General features: G+C 42.2%; 1 pseudogene; it reads right to left on the bottom strand.

Moving 5' to 3' along the window:
• LOC145390317 (alpha-L-fucosidase-like) overlaps positions 1-22,759 on the bottom strand; it is a 28,144-nt pseudogene extending 5,385 nt beyond the window's left edge.
• Between the last annotated feature and the right edge of the window lie 287 nt (positions 22,760-23,046).

Below are 23,046 nucleotides of genomic sequence, written 5' to 3'. Positions count from 1 at the left end.
AACACTTTGCTCTCACACACCCCTCCCTGCTTGACCTTCAGCGACAGTGTTCCCCAGAGTGTTGGGGCTTGTACTGAGTGGTATATAAAGAACCTCAGTAAAAAATAAACGATGGTGTCTGGTTTCATTATGTAATAATGCCGTGCACCTCTCGGCGTTACCCAGCATATGGGCTCATGGGGTACTGTGGGCTATAATATCGATCCTCTTTTTTGGTCGAACAATTATGACTCCTATACCATATTACCTGTGGCTTATTGGGTTTTCGAAGGTACAGTCATTAAGGTTCAAAAAGTAATTGCTCTTCACCTCGTTGTTTTTCGACAGGAGGTGGGTTGATATTCGTGTCCCTAAAAGTACTTCCACACATCCCTTGACGTCACCCGGCAGTGAAGGAACGGCTCATTTTTAAGGAATTTTTAGTGAGGCCGCATAAGGGAAGTGGGTAACTGTGCTTATTTTAGGCATTTTTTGGTAAGGTCATGTAAGGAAATCAAGTAACTCAGCTCATTTTAAGCATTTTAGGTGAAGCTGCACAAGGAAAGTGGGTAATTTTGCTCATTTTAGGGATTTCTGGTAAGGCCGCATAAAAGCAGTGAGTTGGGGCTGCACACTGAGCCCTAATCGGACACAGAGTCGTGTTCCAAGTGGCTGAAGATTGCGTTACACCTCTTACGTAGCGACTTTGAGAGAGAGAGAGAGAGAGAGAGAGAGAGAGAGAGAGAGAGAGAGTACAAATACCTGTAGAGCACCCTGATATCCCAGCATTGAGATGTGCGTGAACAATATGGGTACTGCAGATGGCCGAACAGATCCCAACACCAGCACATCACCTGGAGGCCACGTCAGCACTACGAGTATAGCGTGCACGGTGCCTTCCTTCTGAGTGTACCTGCAATGGAAGGTACGTTAAGAGTCGACGGTACAAAGGAGCACAAAGGAAAGCAAACAGCAACAGATCTATTAGTTCTTTAAGGGACGTTTGTTATAGCGTGGGTTATAACTATATTGAATGACCGTCACGTGTCAGATGTAGTCAGATTGGTGAGTTGATTCGACTATACCCTTTCTACTCTAACGTGGCCTAAAACTGCCATCTGTCCACCTTGAATGCTAAGTTGTAACAAGGGATTAATACTAGAATATGCTGCTAGTCACGAAGAAGGGCCATATAAAGGATGTCAAGCCGTAGTACTGTCTTTTTCTGCCACTGAGCTACCGGAAAGAGGCTGTAAAAAGAACGAAAATCTGAATCTAATTAAAGTAAAAAATTATGATCTATGACTTAATGACAAAGGATAAAAAGGCCATAACTGGAAGGTCAGGTGTCGTCAGATTGGTGTCTTGATTTGACAAGTAACGAAGGAGACTCATACGTACCTAAGGCCCACTGAATTTCCAGCAGCAGCGACTATTCACGTTATAGGCATAGTCCAGTTCCGCCAGGTGATAAAAAAATACTGTAGCTGACATACGAGATTTCTCAACATTTCTTACAGCTACATATTCGCCTGTAGGATATTTATAATATTTCTGATATCGACATAGTTTGCATCCACAGCACACAAAGGGTATATGAGTTTAATGTGCAAAATAAACCTGCAAAATATACAGTATGTCATGAGAAGCTGGACATGACACACTATCACCCATATATATTTTAGGAGCAGATGGACATTGCAAACCCTCACTCATTACACATTCTAGGAGAGGAAGCACATTACTCCATAAATTTTCATATTTGTTTCAGAGTAAACTTGTAATGAAAGATATGTCAGGAGCAGAAGGCCATTGCACCGTCTCGCACATACATACTTCCGTCTAGTTGCTTTAATATCTTGTGTTTCTAAAGTCTCTGAATCTATCCTAAACAGGCAGATTTTGACGCAATTTTCCTTCCATAACCTTCTTTCTGACCGCCAGTACGAGTTTCGCCAGGGACGCTTCACTGGCGAACTCTCTCTTAGCTATTTGTTCAGCTGATTCTTAGTTATCCTTCTTTCAGGACTGGCGAAACGGTTGGCACTGTACTTGTAACGTCAAAAGCTTTCGACCGCATCTGGCACAGTTTTTTAATTTTCATATTGTTCCCTTGCTGTTTCTGTTCTTCCATCTGCGCCTTAATCTCAAGCTTCCTTTTTGGTCGTTCTGTAGCTGCTGTTGTAGACAGCTACGGTTTCTTTTCCAAATCTGTCAGCAGTGTCCTCAGGGTTCTGTCCTGTCACCAACCTTCTTCCTTCTATTCGTCTATGATCTGAACTGCACACCTAACCCTATTCACTCGTATGCTGACGACTCCACCCTTCACATATCCGCCCGCTACTCTCAGCATCCATCACAGTAGTTACTTAAGCATTCACAGGATGGGGCTATGGCACATATAATTTATGATCTGGCCATCATTTCTGATTCGGATAAAAAATAATATTGTTTTTATCATCATCATCATCATCAGCATCAGCAGGTGAGGAGTAGCAACTTCCAGAGAGCCCAGATTTACCCAGTCCAATGGGCTACGCTTCCATGCACTCATCATTCAAGCCCCCGAAATCCTGGCTCTATCGGATACGCCAAAAACATTCACCGCGTTCTGTGGCTTCTCATAAACGTATCCTACTGAGTCAATCCGGACACTGCTACGTTAAAAAGGGGTGCCAAATGCCTGATCATGCACTTCTCCTCACAACATTCATCCAGCCAGCTCGACCTCTTGTCAGTTCCCTAGCCTCATTGCGCTCAGATATACCTTTTTCACTACTCTATTGTTATCCATTCTCTCCACATGACCATTCCATCTCAATACACTCCCTTCGATTCTGGTGTCCACCGACTTCCTCACTCCTGTCCACCCTCTGTACTCCTCATACATTCCTTAGCAGTCCCATCTCCACTGCTTTTACTCTTGACTTTTCATTTTCATTCCACACCGTAGTCTCACATCCATATGTTAAAGTTGGCACTAACACTTTTTCATGTAAGCCTCGTTCAGTTGCAACACTCAAGCCTATGTTTCTTATCAAGACCTTCATTGCACCAACTACTTTTCTTCCTTGGGTCACTCTACTTTCCACTTCTTTTGCATATTTTCCTCCCTTTTCTATCACTGTACCCACGTATTTGAACTCTCTCACAGAATTCCAGTCTTTCTCCATTCATTGTAACGTCACACTGGGAGTTATTCTCTCTCTCAATAACCATCACTTTACTCTGTTCTGCATTTACTCTCAAGGCACGACGCTCACACACATCAGCATAACTCTGCACTAGCCTGCCAAGTTCTTGTCCGGTACTTGCAAGTAGTTCTGCATCATCAGCATACAACAAATTTGAGATATTCTATCCATCACCATTCATTACCAACGCCATCCCTCTCTCCATTACTAGCGTTTTTACTTCTCTTATCATCCCATCCATATGTATATTGAACAACCATGGGGACATCACACAACCTTGTCGCACCCCCACACCGATCGTGAACCATTCACTTAGATGCCCATTAACCCTGACACATGCTTCACTACCATAATAAAAATTCTTGACAGCACCTAGCAGCTTACCATCTACACCATACATGTGCAAAACTTTCCACAATCCTTCCCTGTCCACTTTGTCGTATGCTTTTTCCAGATCCATGAATGCCATAAACACCTTATGGTCCTTCTCACAAGCCTACTCTGCTATCTGTCTCACTGCACATATTTGATCCACACATCCTCTGCCACTCCTAAAGCCACCCTGTTCGTCACTCATTAGGACTTCTGATATCTTTCCTACTTTCTCCATAATAATTCTACCATACACCTCCTACCACACTTAATAAACTTATGACAAGATAATTTTTGCATTCACTTCGTCCACCTTTATTTTTGTACAGGGGTATTATCACAGCCATTTTCCATTCTGCAGGCACAGTTTCACTCATCCATGCCTTCTTACATATCTCCCACACGCACGTCATTCCACTCTCTCCACTACACTTAATCATCTCTGCATACACCTCCACAACCCCAGCTGCCTTCCCAAATTTCAGCCGCATCACAGCACTCTTCACCTGTGTGGAGTGTCACGTCTCCTGGCACTGCATTCCTTCCGTGCACACCTACAAAACCAATCATGTTTACAGCCGCTCGGCTCTCTCTATTCCCATTCATCAGGCTTTCAAAATATTCTTTCCTTCTGGTCCTGACTTCATCCCCATGGGTTAGTAATCTACCACGTACGTCCTTCACATCGTCACATTTCTTTCCACTTTCACTTCTACATTTCCGCACCTCTTTCCAGAATAACTTCCTGTTCTCCAGGGTAGTTCGCATTCATTTTTCTTCCTAGATCATCATTTACCTCCTTCTTTTTCCTCTTCACTAGTCTCTTTACATGCTTCTTGCTCTCAATATTTTCAGTTCTTATTTCAAACCACTTTAGCCACTTCTTCCTCTTTTCTTCCACCGCTCTCTTAACCTCCTCATCAAACCATGCCATACCTTTCTTCTTTGTTGTTACTCTTGCCACACCACACACCACTTTAGCATTCCTGACTAAACAATCCCTATATGCATTCCACAGGCTGTCCAGATCCATTTCATTCCAGTTCACTGATTCTAACTCCTCCTCTACTTTGGTCCTGTAATCATCTGCCATTTTCTTTGATCCTCAGCTTCTCAACTTTCATTCTTTCTCCCTGACTGCTCCTCTCTCTCCTGGTCCACCTCACTCCTCTCGGCTTCATCTTGCATACCACAGTCATATGATCTGACAGACCTTCACATCGTCCTCTCACGGCTCTCGTATCAGCCACCATTCCCAGCATCGACCTCTCTACGAGCACGTAATCAATCAGGCTTCTTTCAACACGATCCCCGTTCCTTCTATGCCATGTATATTTATGTGCATCTTTGTGTTTGAAATACGAGTTACAAATGCACAACCTCCTCTCCTGACACATATCCTTTAGTCTCTTCCCCATTATCATTTTCTACCGGTACTCCATTGCAACCCATTATGTCATCCTCAGGACCAATGCTTACTCTTTTTTTAGTGCATGAGAAACTCAGTTCCTACAATTTTTTACTCGTCATAACCTTCCCCAAGAATATTCCATAATGTTTAGCAACAAACACAGACCTTCATCATCTCTCAATATCCTTAAAGTTTCTTTCTCTAAGGACCTATGACGGAAAGATCATATTACCCGCCCCGCAAAATCCACTTCCAAGATTGGATGTGCTAAGCCGACTGTGTGTTTTGTTTACCCCTGCGCCGCTGTTAATATCGTGTTGGGGCTTTATTCCCTCCTGTGTGGAGAACGACTCCCATATTTGGGGGGGTTCCCCACAAACAGCTTTTCTAAACACAGTGGAGCCAAAGGCTTTTCGCCTCATTAACTCTCCTCCTCTCATCGACTCTCTTCAACTTCTCTCTCATTTCGATGTGTTGCATTGGTATGTATCCCTATGTCGCTGGTCGTTGTTTTGTCTGAACTTCTGCCTGTATGCCTCCATCACGGCCAACGCGTAGGCACCTGTCTGGCAGCACATTCCCATCCTTTCTCTGTCCGACACTATAATGCAAGAGCTAACTGTTACTCTTAGTCATTCATATATTCAATCATTTCCTGTGGCACCCTCGGGGATGCATAGGGCCTCGATGAACTCACACCACCACATCCTATCTTGTGCTAACTCCTCAAGATCTCCCCAACACTCATCTCCAGCTTCCCGTCTCATTGTCCTCACCCACGTCTCTTTTGGCCTTCCTCTACCTCTCCTACCAAGTGTCACCCACCCTGGTGTACCTCGTACTATTCCCTGTCTCCTATACACATGTCCTAGCCACTTCCATCGTGAGAATCTAACATATTCATCGATCGGCTGCACTCCCGTTATTTCTCTAATTCTACTATTTGGTATCCTTTCCCACCACTTAACTCCAAATATTCTTCTAAGTGCTTTATTTTCAAAACACCAAGAATTTATTTTCCATAGTCACTGTGCTGTACCAAGACTCGTGTCCATAAATTAAGATACTCCTAACCATTACCTTATAAAGTTTGATTTTTGTATGCACAGAGAAATTTTTATTATTCCAAATATTTTTAAGCATTCCCATTGCCTGATTAGCCTTCTTTAACCTTTTCCTCGAATTCAAAGTTCAAAGAACCATCCTTGGCTAAATAAGTACCTAAATATTTAAACCTATCAACTTGCTTTACAACCATACCTCCAATTACACATTCCTGCGCATTTTCCATATTCATATTGATTATTTCAGTTTTTCCACAATTAATAACCAAACCCACCTTGCGACCTTCACTCACCAAACAGTCCAACACTCTCTGCATCTCTTCATGGCCCATCACAAATCAAAACTATATCATCTGCATAATCTAAATCCAAAAGTTTCCTATTCTCTCCCAAAGTATACCTGCACCGGTTTCTGTTCCAACGCGTTTCATAATGTAATCAATGACCAATATAAATAGTAAAGGCGATAGAACACCACCTTGAATTACTCCGGACTTGACTTCAAACGAATCACTCAGACAACCATCAACCATCACTTTACAAAATGTGTCCTCATGCATGTTCATAATGACCCTCACAAACTCCTCTGGTATTCCATAATGTCTCATGATCTTCCCCATAGTCTCTCTCTCGAAACACTATCAAAAGCCTTTTCAAAATCAACAAAACAAAGACTTAACGGTACTCTCATTTCATTAACTTGCTGCATCAAATGCCTAACTATAAAGATATGATCATTGCAACCACGTCCCTTTCTAAAACCAGCCTGTTCATCCCTCAGAATATCCTCAACCACCGGCTCCAACCTATTTAACAACACTCTACTGAAAACTTTCAAAGCTATCGGTGACAAAGAGATTCCCCTCCAATTACCACATTCACTCAGGTCTCCCTTCTTCGGAACTTTAACAATTACACCATTCTTCCAAACTGATGGTAGTAACCCCGTCACCCATATCTTATTGCATAGCTTGGTCAAGATCATTATTAATCTATCCCCCTCCACTTTAAACATTTCTGGAAATAAACCATCCTCCCCTGGTGCCTTATTATTCTTTAACTGTTTTACTGCTTTCTCCACTTCTGCAAGCCTCAACTCTCCTGTTTCTATATTTAAATCTTCCTGAGCAGACGGTATATCCTCTTCTGGTGGTATTGGTCTATTAAGAACTGTCTCAAAATGCTCTTTCCATCTATTTTTAATATCTCCATCTTTGGTTAATAAATTTCCTTCCCTGTCTCTAACTGGTATTTCCTTGCGTTTACCTGCATTACCACTCAGTTCTCTAATCGATTCATATGCTATTCTTTGACTCTGTCCATCATTTTTGTTTATTAAGATTTCAGTCTCTGCAACCTTTTCATCCACATATCTTCTTTTATCTCTCCTAGCTAACCTTCTTACTTCTGAATTCAAACTCCAGTACGCAGCTCTTGCTAATTCAATCTCTCGTTCATCAACGCATTGCATCTCACTCCTCAATTTAGCCTCACCTCTCTTTTTTATCATATCCCACGTTTCCTCTGATATCCATTTCTTTCTCCTGAATCTATGTCTCCTTCCAATCGTACATTCAGCAGTCTCATGCAAAACTTTGTTCACATCCTCCCACATCTCATCTACACTTCTCTCCCCTCTTCCAACGTTTCCAACACCAAAAACCTATTTCTGCATTCTAATCTGAATTCCTCCTTTTCTTCTCCTTCCCTTCTAAGCTTAACAATATCGTATCTACCAACACCAGATTTTTCCTTCTTCTGATTTTTAAGTTTAAACCTTATTTTTGCAATGCTGAGTTGATGGTCACTACCAATATCCGCTCCCCGTTTAACATGAACATCTAGCAGAGAACTTCTATGCCTCCTACTGATAGCGATGTGATCAATCTGATTTTTAAATTTTCCACATGGCGACACCCAAGTTGTCTTGTGTATATTGCAATGCTGAAAGAGTGTGCCCCCGATGACTAAGTCATTTGCTAGACAGAAGCTTCCAAACCTCACTCCGTTTTCACTCATCCTACTACCAACTCCCATCTTACCCATACATGCCTCAAATCCCTCATTTGAACAGCCCATTACTGCATTAAAGTCTCCAACGCAGATCAAAACATCATGTCTAGGTACCCTTCCTACTCCTTTTTGCAACTTTTCATAAAATGTGTCTTTCCTTTCATTGAGTGCATCATTAGTAGGTGCATAACACACAAACAGACTGATGTTGCCATGATTTGATTTAAACCGTGCGTATAACAATCGCTCATCTATAGGATCCCACTCACATAAAGCCTTATTTGCCTTACAACCCAGCAACAATCCTACTCCCTGATAATGCATTCCGTCCTGTCGGCCAGATATCAATAAACGTATACCATCCTCCAAATCCAACTTATCGACTCCAGTTAATCTAGTTTCTGTCAGAGCACAAATATCAAGTCCGTAATTTTGAAAAACCTTCACTAACTCATCGATTTTACCGTCATGATTTAGCGTTCTCACATTCCAGTTACCAATTTTAATTGTATTTTTGCATTAACAAATGAATTCGATTGTAATTGAGGCAACCGTGAGATTCTTAGCACCCCCTGCCCATTTAAGGGCTGCACGGGACTGGGGGCCATTATTGTTCTTTCAGAGTCCATCAAGGTTTCTTTGGCTAACTTCCTGAACACCTCGCCAATGTGTTGCAGTCGCAGTAGGCAGCTAACTTGCCTGATTGCCCACACCCGAAAGACCCAGCTATGCTGTAGCCAGTCACGTGCCGGCATGCTTCCCAGCCATTTCACTCTTAAGGAGTTCCTCTGCCTGAGAAAGCAACCACCCCCCTGCTCCCGAGGGCTTTTGATCTGTGTAGGTAGAGGGCGATCACTCCCTCACTAGCCATATACAGTGCATATACAGTGTATATGCTACAGGTCAACTCTGGAACTGTCTTCCTCGGACTGGATTTCCCTCTGCCTATGATCCTGAGTTTGTCAAGAAGTCTCGAAGTGATTGGATTTGTTATTTGGCTTTCATTTCTTTTGTTTTTCTCTTGGCAAGAAAAACTGTGCGAACTTTTTTCCTTTGATTCCTTCTTTCTCGCATAAAATAAAAATCACTCATTATGTGACATAATTTTTACCTTGTCTTTGAGTGAACCTTTAGAGGAGGATGTGTCAAGAGCACCAGGACACTGCATTCTCGCTTTACGATCTGGTCATCTGGAAGCTCCTTACCTATATACATTATGGCAGACACACGCGTAGTACACATATATTGCCGATAGAGTCCAAACATGTGGTGCACGTACCATACCCCTGGCGTGAGGGAATCATTCTGGTGCGTCCACGGCTTCGACTCATACACCGCCTGGCCGTTCACCCCCAGCCACCACCCGTTGTCTCAGCCGCTCCTCCATGATGGCGGGAGATACGGCCGTCGGTGTGGGACCAGCGTTGATCAGAATATTACATGCAATAAATATCTGTATAAAGATGAACAAGCAATAGTCAGGTCCATATTACTCCTTTCGAGACTATGATGAATAAGGATGATATAGTGATGGATTATTTAGGTCGTGGACGGCAGTGCTTCATGCGAATTATTTGGATCCACGAGAGAGTAATACAGTGATGATAGAAATAGTACAACAACGACGACGACAACAACAACAACAGTAATAACAATAGTAATCATCATCATCATAAACATTAACAACAACAACAACAACAACAACAAGACAATAACGACAACAGCGACGACGAAGACGACGACGAGGCAATAATAATAATAATAATAATAATAATGATCTTCGCAGTAATTACCATAGTGATCATCAACATTCTGAACATCTATCCACCTAAGGATGAAGTGAAGCACAGAGAGCACTACAACAGAAAACGGGTCACAGAGAGAGAACTATAGTCTCACCAATCTTAAACCCAGGTTTGGGTGGGGTCTGGCGCTGGGTGCAGCCATGCCATACTTCCTAAACGAGCGATGAGTAGATTCTGTTATATATGTAATAGGCATCACAGATAGGTACACACATACTAAAACAATATAAACGTAAGTATTCTAGCATATCAAAGGAAGGTAAACGTGTAATGCATATGGCTCTTGCACATCAATAAAGAAACGTGTCATACATATTTTACAGTGGTGCTGAAAAAAATGTAGTTACTTTTACCGACTTTCACGGTAGTTCTAAGTTGGGCAAGTAATGTAACAATTACGTTTATAATATAATTTGAAGGAATTAGTAGAACATACGCTATTTTCTTAATAGAAATAAATAAGTTAAAACACTCACGAGCGGCAACACCAGGCCCATACTGGGAGTTAATCCATTGGAGGGAGATTTAAGCTTCTGTCAGGTGCTTCCACTATTCACTTTCTATGTTGATGCAGACACAATGGCAGCTACGCCAACTCGCTCGCATCTACATAGTCAAGCCAAAGAAATGGCCTTCAACGTAAGCCAGTATTTTCTGTAGGAGAAGCAGTACGGAGGAATTTTCTGATGATGTGTCAAGGGCAATTCATCGAACAGCTGCAGCAACAGGACTTAGCAAGAGCAGGATTGAAGCAATACGCAGAGAAGCAAGAGATAATGAAGAAAACAACTCTCCAGAGTTTACGTCTCCCAAGAAAAGGCAACGTGTAAAACCAATTGCAGACTTTTTGATAACTTCAATGAAGATGTGTTACGCAGAACTGTTTTAAATTTCTATGACAGAAAAGAAATCCCTACCCTTGAAAAAATCCACGCAGAAATGAAAGAGTAACCTTTCTTACCCCGGCGGCCGTGAAACTTTAAGAAAAGTTATGAAGAAAATAGGGATTTCGGTACGCAAGGCGTTGATGGACGGAGATTTCTAATGGAACGCAGCGACGTAACCTCTGCCAGGTGCAAGTTTTTGGAAGAAATGAAGGCACTTACAAGCTCTGACAAGACTATCGTCTACTTAGATGAAACTTGGATAAATCAGAACCACACGGTTTCTAAGTGCTGGGTAGACAGCACCTCAGGAAAAGCCGAGGGAGTGCGGGTACCGACAGGGAAAGGTGGTCGCTGGATTATTCTGCACGCCGGAACCAAAAATGGATTTGTTCCCGAAGCTGCCCTGATATTCCAAGCAAAAAATGTCGGGGATTACCACGATCAGATGAATGCCGAGACATTCGAGAAGTGGTTTCAGGTACAACTGTTACCTAACATTCCTCCTCTTCAGTTATTGTGATGGATAATGCATCCTATCACTCAAGGAAAAAGCATAAACCACCAACAGGTTCCAACAATAAAGCAACGATAATAGAAATGGCTGGAGAAGAAGGGGATAACAGTACCAGAGGGTCTCCTGAAAGTGGAACTTATGGAACTTGTGACTCGCCACATCACTGCTGCCGATACAAATTACGTCATCGACAATACTGCCTCAGAGCACGGCCATCGAGTTGTACGCCTGCCTCCTTATCACTGCCAGTATAACCCAATAGAACTCATATGGGCTCACCTTAAAGGCTATGTCTCAAAAAGGAATACATTCCGGAATGCCGATATGAAGCCACTTATTCATGAGGAAATTGAGAAAATTACATCAGAAAACTGGAGAAATGCCGTTATACACGCAGAACAAATTCAAACAGATGATGCAAAAAGAGATGTGGCAATTGATAATTTCATTGATTCTTTCACTATCACTCTCACCTCTTCTGATGAGGAGGATTCATGCTAATTTCTTACATGCTGTAAGAGAAGAGGAATAGGCCTATCGGGGAAACCTCTTTAAAAAAAAAAAAAAAAAAAAAAAAACGCTCCGTGACTTTTACCTCTTGGGTGGTGTGGAAATAAAGTCTAAGTTTTAATATGTAGAGTGTAATTTAAAGGCTATAACCAGGTAAAAAATCATAAATTATATGAGAGAGAGAGAATGCGACTTTTAAATTCATTATTTTGATTATATTTATAACTTAAACTAGTTTTTCTTTACACACACACACATACACAAACACACACACACACACACACACACACACACACACACACACAGAAGTGGGTGAAGTCATGTCAGGCCAGGTGGCGAGATGGGAGCGGACGAACTCTAACGGTGTCAGGTCAGCCACTAGCCAATGAGAGTATAGGAAACAAGGCAACGCTGTACGCCGGGAAATCCCCGGCTAGACTCCACCCAAACCTTGGTTTTAGATTGATGAGACTATACCAACAGCATGCCCCGTGAAATGGCCCACTCACTCAACACTCACCATTCAAGCCCCTGGAATCCTCTACCTCACAGGCCCAGTCATCTGTGTGTTTTGTATATATAATATTTCTTAATACATAAGCTTCATATTACCTGCCGGACAGTGGCGGATCCAGGATTTTTTATATATTTTTTTTTTGGGGGGGGGGGGTCAAAGTAAAAAAAAAAATCCATATGTCAGGGCTGTCTTCTACGTGGCATTGCAGGCCCCGTAGCACCTTTAACTCAGTGATTAGTTCTGGACCTTTTACTCAGAGAATTTTTCTGCACCTTATCCCTCAGCATCGTCTTGTTTGCGAATGATGGGAAGTTTGTCGACATAAAAACAATGTAAACAGCACCGAGGAGACTGGTGTAATATGCAAAGTAAATCGCTTAGGAAAAGGTGATACGAAGCCCCCAGTGTGACTTAGAATACGACTCTAAACTTGTGATCGACGTGTGGAAATTAGGCAGGGGTTCCGTTCAAGGTTCATACTCCCTTAATGAAGCGGCCGAAACCCGGTGCTTCGGTTCATCCTATCGGTCACATGTTTCGAGAGAGTGTGGACGCGCCCTTAGTCAGTTTTTTTTTTTTCCTTTATGCATGGAAGAAGGAACCAAAGGTCACAAACCCGTAAATTTGGGAGGGTGTACTGTAAAGGGAGACACAACAATATTCCCCAAAGCTTGACGAATACACAGCGGGAAAATCAAACCATCTGAAACACGCACTATGGTGGTACCAATCTTAAGTGGCGGTTTGGGTGGGGCACGAACCTCTGTACAGTGTTGCCACGTGTTCCATACCCGCTATGTGAACGGCTCTGATATATGTAATAAGCATCACAATAAGTTAAACACATAAAAATATAATGGTAACGTGTGTATTATAATATAAGAAAGAACAGTAAACTGATTATGCGTGAAATATTTATACGGCAATACAGAAACGTGGCATAATTATTTTACAGTGTTGCTTAAAAAAAAAGTAGTCGCTTTTATTGGCTGTTACCGTATTTCTGGGGTTGGTAATAATGTCACAAATATGATTATAAGATAATGTGCAGGAATATAAGCAAAAATATGCCACTTTCTTAGTAAAAAAAAAATATATACATGAAACCCTCGTGAGCGGCAACACTCACACACACCCAGTCCGACCTGGGCATCTGTGAGGGATAGAGGAATAGGCCTGTTTGGGGACACCTCTCAAAAAAAACGCGCCAAGACTTTAATCTCCTGGGTGGTGTGGAAATAAAGTCTAATTTACAATATGTACATTATAACGTAAAAGAAAATGACCAAAATGTATCCTAAAATACCACAGACGAGAGAGTGGGGGGAAGGCAGCCAGGGGCAGTGTTGAGTGCAGCTTAGTGAGAGATGGAGGAAGGGAGGGAACGAAGGAGGGAGAGAGTGATTGAATGAAAACAAATCATGGCGCCACAACAACGAGGTCATCTGGCGCCATATGTAAAACAATAATATTTTTAAACATAATTAGATATAATAAAAACAAAATAAAGAAATGAAAGCACAAGTTTAAGTCACTCATAAAAGAAACAAAATTCCCAAGGGTGAAGCACATCTCCCCAATGAGAGAGAGAGAGAGAGAGAGAGAGAGAGAGAGAGAGAGAGAGAGAAAGCAGGCAAGGGGCAGTGTTGAGTGCATTGTCAAGCTGAGGGAAAGATGAAGGGAGGGAAGGAAGGAGGGCGAGAATAATTGAATGAAAAGGCGCCGTAACACCGAGGTCGTCTGGCGCCATATGTAAAACAATAATATAATAAAAAACAAAATAAACAAATGAAAGCACAAGTTTATAAGACATAAAAGAAACAAAATTCCCTAGGGTGATGCACATCCCCCCAGGAGAGAGAGAGAGAGAGAGAGAGAGAGAGAGAGAGGCATCCGAGTATGGAAAACGTGGCAACACTGTACAGAGGTTCGTGCCCCACCCAAACCGCCACTTTAGAATGGAACGACCATAGTGGAGATACGGTTTGCAGTGTATTTCGCCAGTTGTACGTTTTCTTCAGAGGGAACTGGGAAGATAATGTTTCTTTGGCTGTACAGGTAACACTCGCCTACGTAATAGTCCATGCATGTAAAGTAAATAAGTTTAATGGAACCTACGTGAAAGCATGGAAGGACTGGATAGTAAGTGTGAGGAGAGCACGAATTCACTTAGGAATGCGTACGTCCTCACAAATATTGACAAATCAGACTCTTAGTATGGTACCTGGTGGCGACAACGACAATAAATAAACTGTCAAACTGAGGAAAGATTATATAACAGAGATGACAACCATGGAGGATATAATGGACAAGACACAACAGCTAAAACAGTTTGCAGATCACGAGACAATAACGCTATGGACGGGATAGATTTTAGGATGCATTCAGTAACCTAGCCTACCAACCACTAGCTTTTGGCCCCATGACAGGCAAGGGTTGATTTTGGTTCAGGAATTTATAGCGTTCACTGTACTATATGACTCTTACTTTTTACAAATATATAGGCTTGATTACACGTACTAGCCAAGCCCATGTTGACTGTTATTGAGTTCATGTTGCCTGGCTGATGTGATCATTCGCAAAAGTGGTATAATGCAGCCCAGCCAACATTTTAATCATCAGGTATAGTCCTTTAAGTAGCAGAATCCAACCTAAGTGTTCCGACCATGAGCTAAGCAGTTCATGAGATAGATAAGCAAAGTTCAAGAGGTCCATGAACTGAAGTGAACAGTGTATTGAACGTTCCCGCATACACTAATGTCACGGATGAAGCCTTAACGTGGGAATAAAAACATGCAGTGTTATATATTTGACTATTAAACTTATGGTATAAAGCAACACTACGTTTCACTCTCAGTTCAAAGACAACATTTAACCTGGCTGCCTAATTAGAACTACTCGAAGCACAAGTGAGCATCCAAACAACTCACTCATATATCATCCATAAATTGCATTGTATTCAACCATTCCCCTCACCAGTAATATAAAGGTGAATAATGGGTATGTTCTCTTGTACCTATTACAATGTTGGCTGTGTGTACATGTGTTGATGATTGAATTTGTACTGTAGGACTCTCTCTCTCTCTCTCTCGCCATGTTATTCTCAAACCGCTTTTACACTACAAACCAAAATATTCCCCATCCCTACAAGTAACTACACCACTACTGCCAAAGAGCCACTCCGTCGACTACCAACTTTACATATGGCGCCAAACCTTTTCCAAATGTTTCCCTGTTCGCAATTCATCCATCCAACTCAATCCTTCTTCAGCTCCTTAACCTCATCAACTTTCTATTTCTCAGTCAGTTTCCATATCCAGCCTCCTTTATCTTCTTGGCCTGCCACTCCCCTTTTCTACTTTCAGACTTACTCACACATATCTTTTTCACCATCCTCTCTACATCATTTCTCTCCACATGACCATAATATTATCTAAGCATACTTTATTCAGCCTTATTATCAACAGACTTCCTCACACCCCATCTTTAACCAATCACTCTGTCTCTTCTGCTCTCCACATGACGCACTCCACCCACAATCACCATTGATCCCATTTCCATTTCTCGTATTTCAGTCTGTTTGCTTCCATGCCAGGTCAAAGTCTCACAGCCGTAAGTTAATGTGGACTCTACTACATCTCCAGGCAGTCCTCTTGCAGCCGCCACACTCAGACCTCTGTTTAGCATCAAGATCTGTATCACACCAGACGCCCTCCTCCCCCAAGCCACTCTACTTTCCCTTTTCTTTCCACATTTTCCTCATCCAATTCATTTTTTTTTTTCTTAATTCACCAACACGTCACACTGAGCGTCACTTTTTCAACCATCAATTTGCTCTTATCAATCACTCTCAAAACACGACACTCACAGACAACCACAAAACTCTGCACCAGTCTGTAAAACTCCTACTCACTGGTATACCCTATTCACCTTATATTGGTCCAGATTTTCGTCTTTCTGTAGATTCCTTTATGTATACTCAGTGACATATAAACAAACTGCTACAGGTCTACATCCTTTCCCTAGCGCTTCTTTCTGACTAGCTCTAAATTCTAGTGTTAATCCGTTAGTATGCGCCAGCATTCAAGATGGAGGGAAGACAATTTTAGGCCAAATTAGAGCAAAATGAGTCTAGTAAACAATACTGCATCATCTGCACACATCAGGTTTGAGATACTCCACCCTTCACCATACTCACCAAACCCATCCCTCTGTTCAAACTCGAATTTTAGCCTCTCATAATCTCATCACTACAGTACATATAGAACAGTCATGGGAACGTCACACACCCCTGTCTCGCTCCAGCACTGATAATGAACCATTCACCTAGATATCCACCTATTCTTAAACGTGCTTCACTACCGTCATAGAAAGTGCATCATTCAGGTGTTTTCCATCCATACATTGCACTCATAAAATCTTTCATAATTCGTCCCCAGTCATCCTCTACGACTCTTAAATCCGCACCTCTATCACTCACATTACCTTCCTTACCTTGCCTATAATTTCGTTCTTCCATGTACCTTTCCCACAACGCTCAGTAGAATTATACCACGTTAATTTTTGCACTCATTTCGATCACCTTTTTCCTCGCACAAAGGCAGTGACCTCCATCTTCCACTCCACAAGTATAGCACAACACAGCCCCACTCCTGCAAGCTTTCTGACATAGTTCCAACAACCACTCAATCCCACTGTGACTCTCTCCACTACGTTTAATCATCTCCGCACACAGCTCAACATCTTTCTTCCCACCACAGTATTATTCATTCCTGTTAGTGGCACGTTCCCAGACACTACATTCCTTCTCCACGAACCCCCAAGTCAATCATGTGTACTGCTGCTCTGCTTTTGCTGTTCCCATTCATTTGTCTTCGTATATGTTCTTCTCACAGTTTCATTTGTTAGCAGTCTGTGATTCTCTTTCAGCCACATTTTCTGTTTTTTCCACTCGTTCATTGCCTCACCTACTTCGAATGTGGTCGCCTATAGTCAGTGTAATTAACATTTGCTTGTCTTCCTCGACCATTATGTAGCTCCTTTATTTTTGTCTTTATCAGTATCTTTGTTCCTTCAATCTCTCTCTCTCTCTCTCTCTCGCCAAACATCTTAATCCCGTAGAGGGTAGCCACAAATTGCCTTCATGTCACTCTGTCTCCCGTCATCAGTCTGCTCTCATTCCGATTCACACCAATCATATACCCCTCCACCCACCCCTCCACCTCATCCTCGGCGTCCTTCTCCTCTCCTGCTCCACTTCGCTCACAAACACTCCTCTAGTCACTCTCTCATTTTCCCTTCTCTTCACACGGTCAAGGCAATTTACATATAAAACTTTGCACAGCACTCCTCACTCCACATGTTTCTTACTCTCAATATATTCCATCCTTCCTTTCATTAGAACCCCTATCCTGCACCTGCCCTAGGAACTTTCATTTTGTCCCCTTCCAATTCATCCTCACCCTCCATATCCTACCAGGCAATACCCTTCTTACTAGCTGTTCTCGTAGCCACACCACACACTTCTTTAGCAATCATAACTATACACTCACCACAAGCACTCCACAAGCTTTCCAATTCCACTACTACCTTCAATTCATATTCTTATTCCATTCTCTTGTTGTTCAGTTTCTCCGCCTTCAGTCCTTCAGTGTGGATTCTACTCTTTCGCTTTATATACAGCGTTACATTCCCCTCATATTTAACTTTGCATACTGCGTTCATAGGGTCATTTCAGCCTTTGCATCAGCCTCTCACCGCCCTTGTATCTGCAACACACCCATGCATCTTTCCCTCTACAAGACCCCCATCAATCAAGCAACTCTGAATAGTCTGTCCCAATTTCCATCTATCTCGTGTGTGTGTGTGTGTGTGTGTGTGTGTGTGTGTGAAAAATGAATTACTAAAGCACCACATAAACCACGTACAGTATTTTCCATTGTAGTTCTATCCTGTCATTTAAAACGACCCATTTACATCATATTCAAGGCCTTTGTTAATTACTCATCCACATCTCCCGCCAAAACCCCTCTATAACTCCTGGGTATCTGCCTTATCGTTCCATCTAGTTAATCCCTGAACCATCGATCTCTTCCTCATGCCTATCATCGTAAGGTGATATTCAATGACTAGTGCCATTTTTACCATCTTAATCTCTAACATGACATCCATTCCTCTGCTTTCATTGTTCATCAGCTAAACAACTTTCCTTTTACTCTGCCCATGCGTGTTCAGCTCAAACGATACACATTTTATACTTCATTTTTTAAACCTTCTCATTTATCTTCGTCACATATGGCTTCATCACACCATTGTTTACATTCTTTAAGACATTGATTATACCCATTCTCTTTTATTATTTACATCTCTCATATTCCACACAGCTTTATAATCATTTCTTTTCGTTCGGCGCACTTGGGAGACAAGACCCTGATTCCAAACGTTCCAGATCTCCCTAATTTGTATCAGCCTGTCCCTCTTCGCCAGTTAAACTCACAGGGAATAAAGGGACAATATTATCTGCTCTCTGCCACAGGGATTTGTTATAAGGTCACCATCCAGCGCGATTGAAGGTTTCCTGGAAGAGAGAATATCTTTTGTCTTGTCCTTCGGTGCAGAGTAACATAACAGAGGAGTATGTGTAATATAAGTCTTACAATGCCTACCTCCACAACTGATGGTAGAGGCCAGCTGTGCCAGGAGTTCGTGGATGGTGAGGTAGTCGGTGGCCGGGGCGTTGCGTCGAAACACCCATGCCTTTTTGTCCAACGTCATGCAGTTCTCCCACTTATGAGGCTGCAACACTCCTGCAACACACACACACACACACACACACACACACACACACACACACACCATTAGAAACAGTGGCTCAGTGGTTATCTTCTTCCCACCCCTGATCAGCACTACTCAAAATCTGGGTTCATATCTGCCCATGGTATAAACTGATTCCCACAACTGAGTTTTTTTTTTTCTCTCTGATGCCTATCATCGTTAAGCGTTAAGTACAATAGTTTACGTGAGATCTACTGCGGGAGTTGGTAGTGTCCTTTCATAGACTAACGCTGTCGGTTACGCTAGAATAAGTGCTTGGGGAATGACTGGGGAAAGAGGACGAATAGGGAGGATGAGATCAGTAGAACAGACGTATCAGATGCAAGGAAGAAAGTCAAAGTGGAGAAAACCCCAGGAATTGATGGAGAGTGTGGTGAAATGTTGTAATATGGGGAAGAGATAGGGACAAAATGGATATGGAAGATGTGTAGATTGGACTGGGAGGATGGTAAGGTCCTGGAGGATTGGAAGTCGGGTATCATTTTTCCCTGTACAAAGGAAGATGGGGAAGACAAGTGTGTGGCAATCACAGGAGTATTTTTCATCTTCTCTGTGTAATAGGAAAATATATGGTCGGATACTTATCAAAAGAGTTAGGGTAATAACCTAGGATTTTGTCAGAGAAGAATATGGGGGTTTTAGGGAGGGTAGAGGCTGTATATATCAGATATTCGTTCTAAGATGTTTAGTACAAAAAATATCTATAGAAGGAAAAGAAGTTTTATGCTGCCTTCATGAATCTGGAAAAAGTATATGACAGAGCGGACAGACTGGTAATGGAGAAAGTATTAAAAATAAATGGAGTAAATGGAAAGATGCTGAATGCTGTGAAGAGTATGCATTAGGGTGCTAGGGCTGCAGTGCGTGTGGATGGTGAACTAAGTCATTTCTTTGATGTGAGTGTCGGATTGAAATAGGAGTGTGTAATGTCTCCGTGGTTGTTCAGATTGTACAGTATATAGATGGAGTTATAAAGTGACACAGGTAGGGCTGTGGATATTGGTATGTCTCTAATGAGTGAAGGTAGGGTGTGGAAACTTCCTGTACTGTTGTTTGGTGATGATATTGTATTGTTAAGTGAAGATGCATGTGAGCTGCAGGGTTTGGTGAATGAGTGTGGAGGTGTATGTAGAAAACGTTGTCTAAAAGTGAATGTAGATAAGAGTAAAATGAAGGTCTTTGAGAGAAATGAGTCATGGCATACACAGTGAGGCTGGATGATGAGGCAGTGGAGAATGGGAGTACAGTCAAGTACTTAAGGATTGGTAGTGTGATGAGTAAGGATGGAAGTTTAGGTGATGAAGTGTTTGGATGGGTACAGAAGGATACAAAGGTTGCTAGTTTACTGAAAGCAGTGATAAGGAATTAAGAAGTAAGCATGGAAGTAAAAATTCGCTGCATGACAGTATTATGAACCTCACTCAATCATACTGAAGTGAAGCTTGGACCCTGTTGGAAGGACACAAGTCAAGAGAACAGTGGAAATGAGTTATCTGAGAGGAGCATGTGGAGTTACAAGAGACAAACAAATGCGGAGGTAGAGGAGCTTTTTGCTGGTGATGTGGATGTGACGGAAAGTGTTTAGAGAAATACGTTGAGATGGTTTGGCATTTGGAGAGGATAGAGAATGGGATACTGACTAGAAAAGTGTATGTAAGTGACGTGAAGGAGGAGAGAGTGAGGGGGAGACCAAAGATGAGATGAAAGGATGGAGAGGAGAAATACATGAGAGTGGGGGAGGGGTGAGTTGGAGGGAGAGCATCCAAATTGCATAGGACAGGGAAACGTGGAGGTAACTTGTGTGTGGCCACCCCTTACAGGATTAAAGTGTCTGGAAACAGATACATAGATAAACCCTAACACATAAGATGCAACCAATACAACACTTCCGCTTGCACTGGTGTTGTCCTTACTACAGTACAGACTTTCCTTCCTGGTATGTACAGTTAGTCAAAAAAGTATCGCATCCCCTTGGTTCGATGGATCTGGAAATGAGTGAATGTTGCAGACACATATTCTATTAACCTAGTACAGTACCTCAAAAAGTACAACACCCAATATGTGAACTTTTATGAGTTCTAAAGTCTTAATACTTACCAAGAAAAATAGCTACACTTACAATTGCAACTTGCCCCAGATACCACAATGCCACGTCCATGTTTCAGAATGATGCGTGCGGTTAAGAGGCCGATACTTTTTTGGGCGACTGTACCTGGCCACCATAAGGCAGTATGAATTCTGGCTATCACTCTCCCTCTTAAGACAAGGTCTGGTCCCGCAGTAAACATGATGTGGATTGATGCAAATACACAAGCGAAGGATGGATTCGTCAGCCTATGAGTGGACAGGGCTAGCCACTAGACGTACAGCTATGTAGCCTAGTCATTGCTGAACACGAGGAGGAGAACTGGTAACAGAACAGAACCGGAGGAACACCGCGATGTAGAAGAAGAACAGAGACCATCTGCAACTGCCATAAAATGATTAGAAATGAAATATGAATCGTAAGCACAGATAGACGAAGAGAAAGCGTCGGGGGGTAGTCTGAATACTGAAGAGTTGTGACAGACACTCCTGAGGGCCTTCGAAATGATGAGAGCAATAGTTAAGGTCTAACTGACATTCTGAAGAGATGATGATCAGGAATCTGAAACGAACGTAAGATCACCAGTGAAACGTCTCGAAAGGAACAAAGACTGGTTCTCATAATATATATATATATATATATATATATATATATATATATATATATATATATATATATATATATATATAAGAGGAACTTTATTGTAATTGAATAAAAGAGTTAAAAAAACTCAACAGAGCAATTCATTTCGGAGATAGAGGTTCGGGACCGGTCACCCTTGTTAAGAACCGGCTGAATGTCAGCAAGTTTCCAGGAAGAGGGAATTAAGCCATTTGACAGATAAGGTAAAAGAGTTTACCTAGGCTGAGAGTCAACATACAAGCCGTTTTTAAGAACAACAGGAGGAACCCGACCAGAACCATTACCCATTGACAACAATAATATAATCGTTTGAGCAGGTGAAGAATGATGTCGAATAATTTAGAACTGATCAACACGTATAACCTTCCACTCTCACTTGGGGTACAGCGATCTTTAGAGGTCTGACAAGTCACGCAGCACCCTACCTGCCATTGTCCAACATCTGTCATTCCCACCTGGATTATAGTACCCCCACCTTTCACTAACCTCCTATAATGGACTTTTATGAATTTCTCACCCAGATTATAGCAGTCCTTACAGGTGTGGAAGGATCCGCCACCCCCCCAACTATCACTGACCATCACCTATCATTTGCTTATGCTTTGGTTGCCTATTACTAATCACACGTACTACTGACCAGCAGCTATCATTCTCATCAGTATTACAGTGGTTAAACAGATGCAGAAGTTCCTTAAGACTACCTTTTATTCACCCAGGTATCATTCTCACCTGGATTATAGCGATCCTTACAGGTGTAGAAGGACCCATGATGACAGTTTATGCCAAGGCCCCACCTGTCATTGACCACCACTGTGTCCTTGACGGGGGACTCGTTGAACAGCCACGCCAGGAACACGGTGGAGTTCCAGTACCAATCTTGTGCCTTGCCATCCCCGTCAGACCACACCACCTCGGGACGGTACGTGTTTACCTGTGTCACACATTTGTTCTGTTATTACTCCCACACGCACTGCAAGCACAGAGGATATTATTTACATAACGTGTGTGTGTGTGTGTGTGTGTGTGTGTGTGTGTGTGTGTGTGTTAGCAGCGTATCTGAAACAGTCTTCATCCACATTTAACCAACCTTAGTGGAAATGTTGTGGGTCAGCCAAAAGAAAAACGCACAGCGTTTCTTTAAACAATAGATGAAGATAAGGAACACACAGCAAGGTCAACTTAAACAGTTCCGATTCAATTAAAAACCAAACTTGATGG

The sequence above is a fragment of the Coenobita brevimanus genome, unplaced genomic scaffold (genome assembly GCF_032717465.1).
Source record: "Coenobita brevimanus isolate Jiangsu-jjx unplaced genomic scaffold, ASM3271746v2 jjx.HiC_scaffold_659, whole genome shotgun sequence".
NCBI classification, from domain to species: Eukaryota; Metazoa; Arthropoda; class Malacostraca; order Decapoda; family Coenobitidae; genus Coenobita; species Coenobita brevimanus.
The sequence above is the reverse complement of the archived record's forward strand: the minus strand, read 5'-3'. Positions and strand labels throughout refer to the sequence as shown.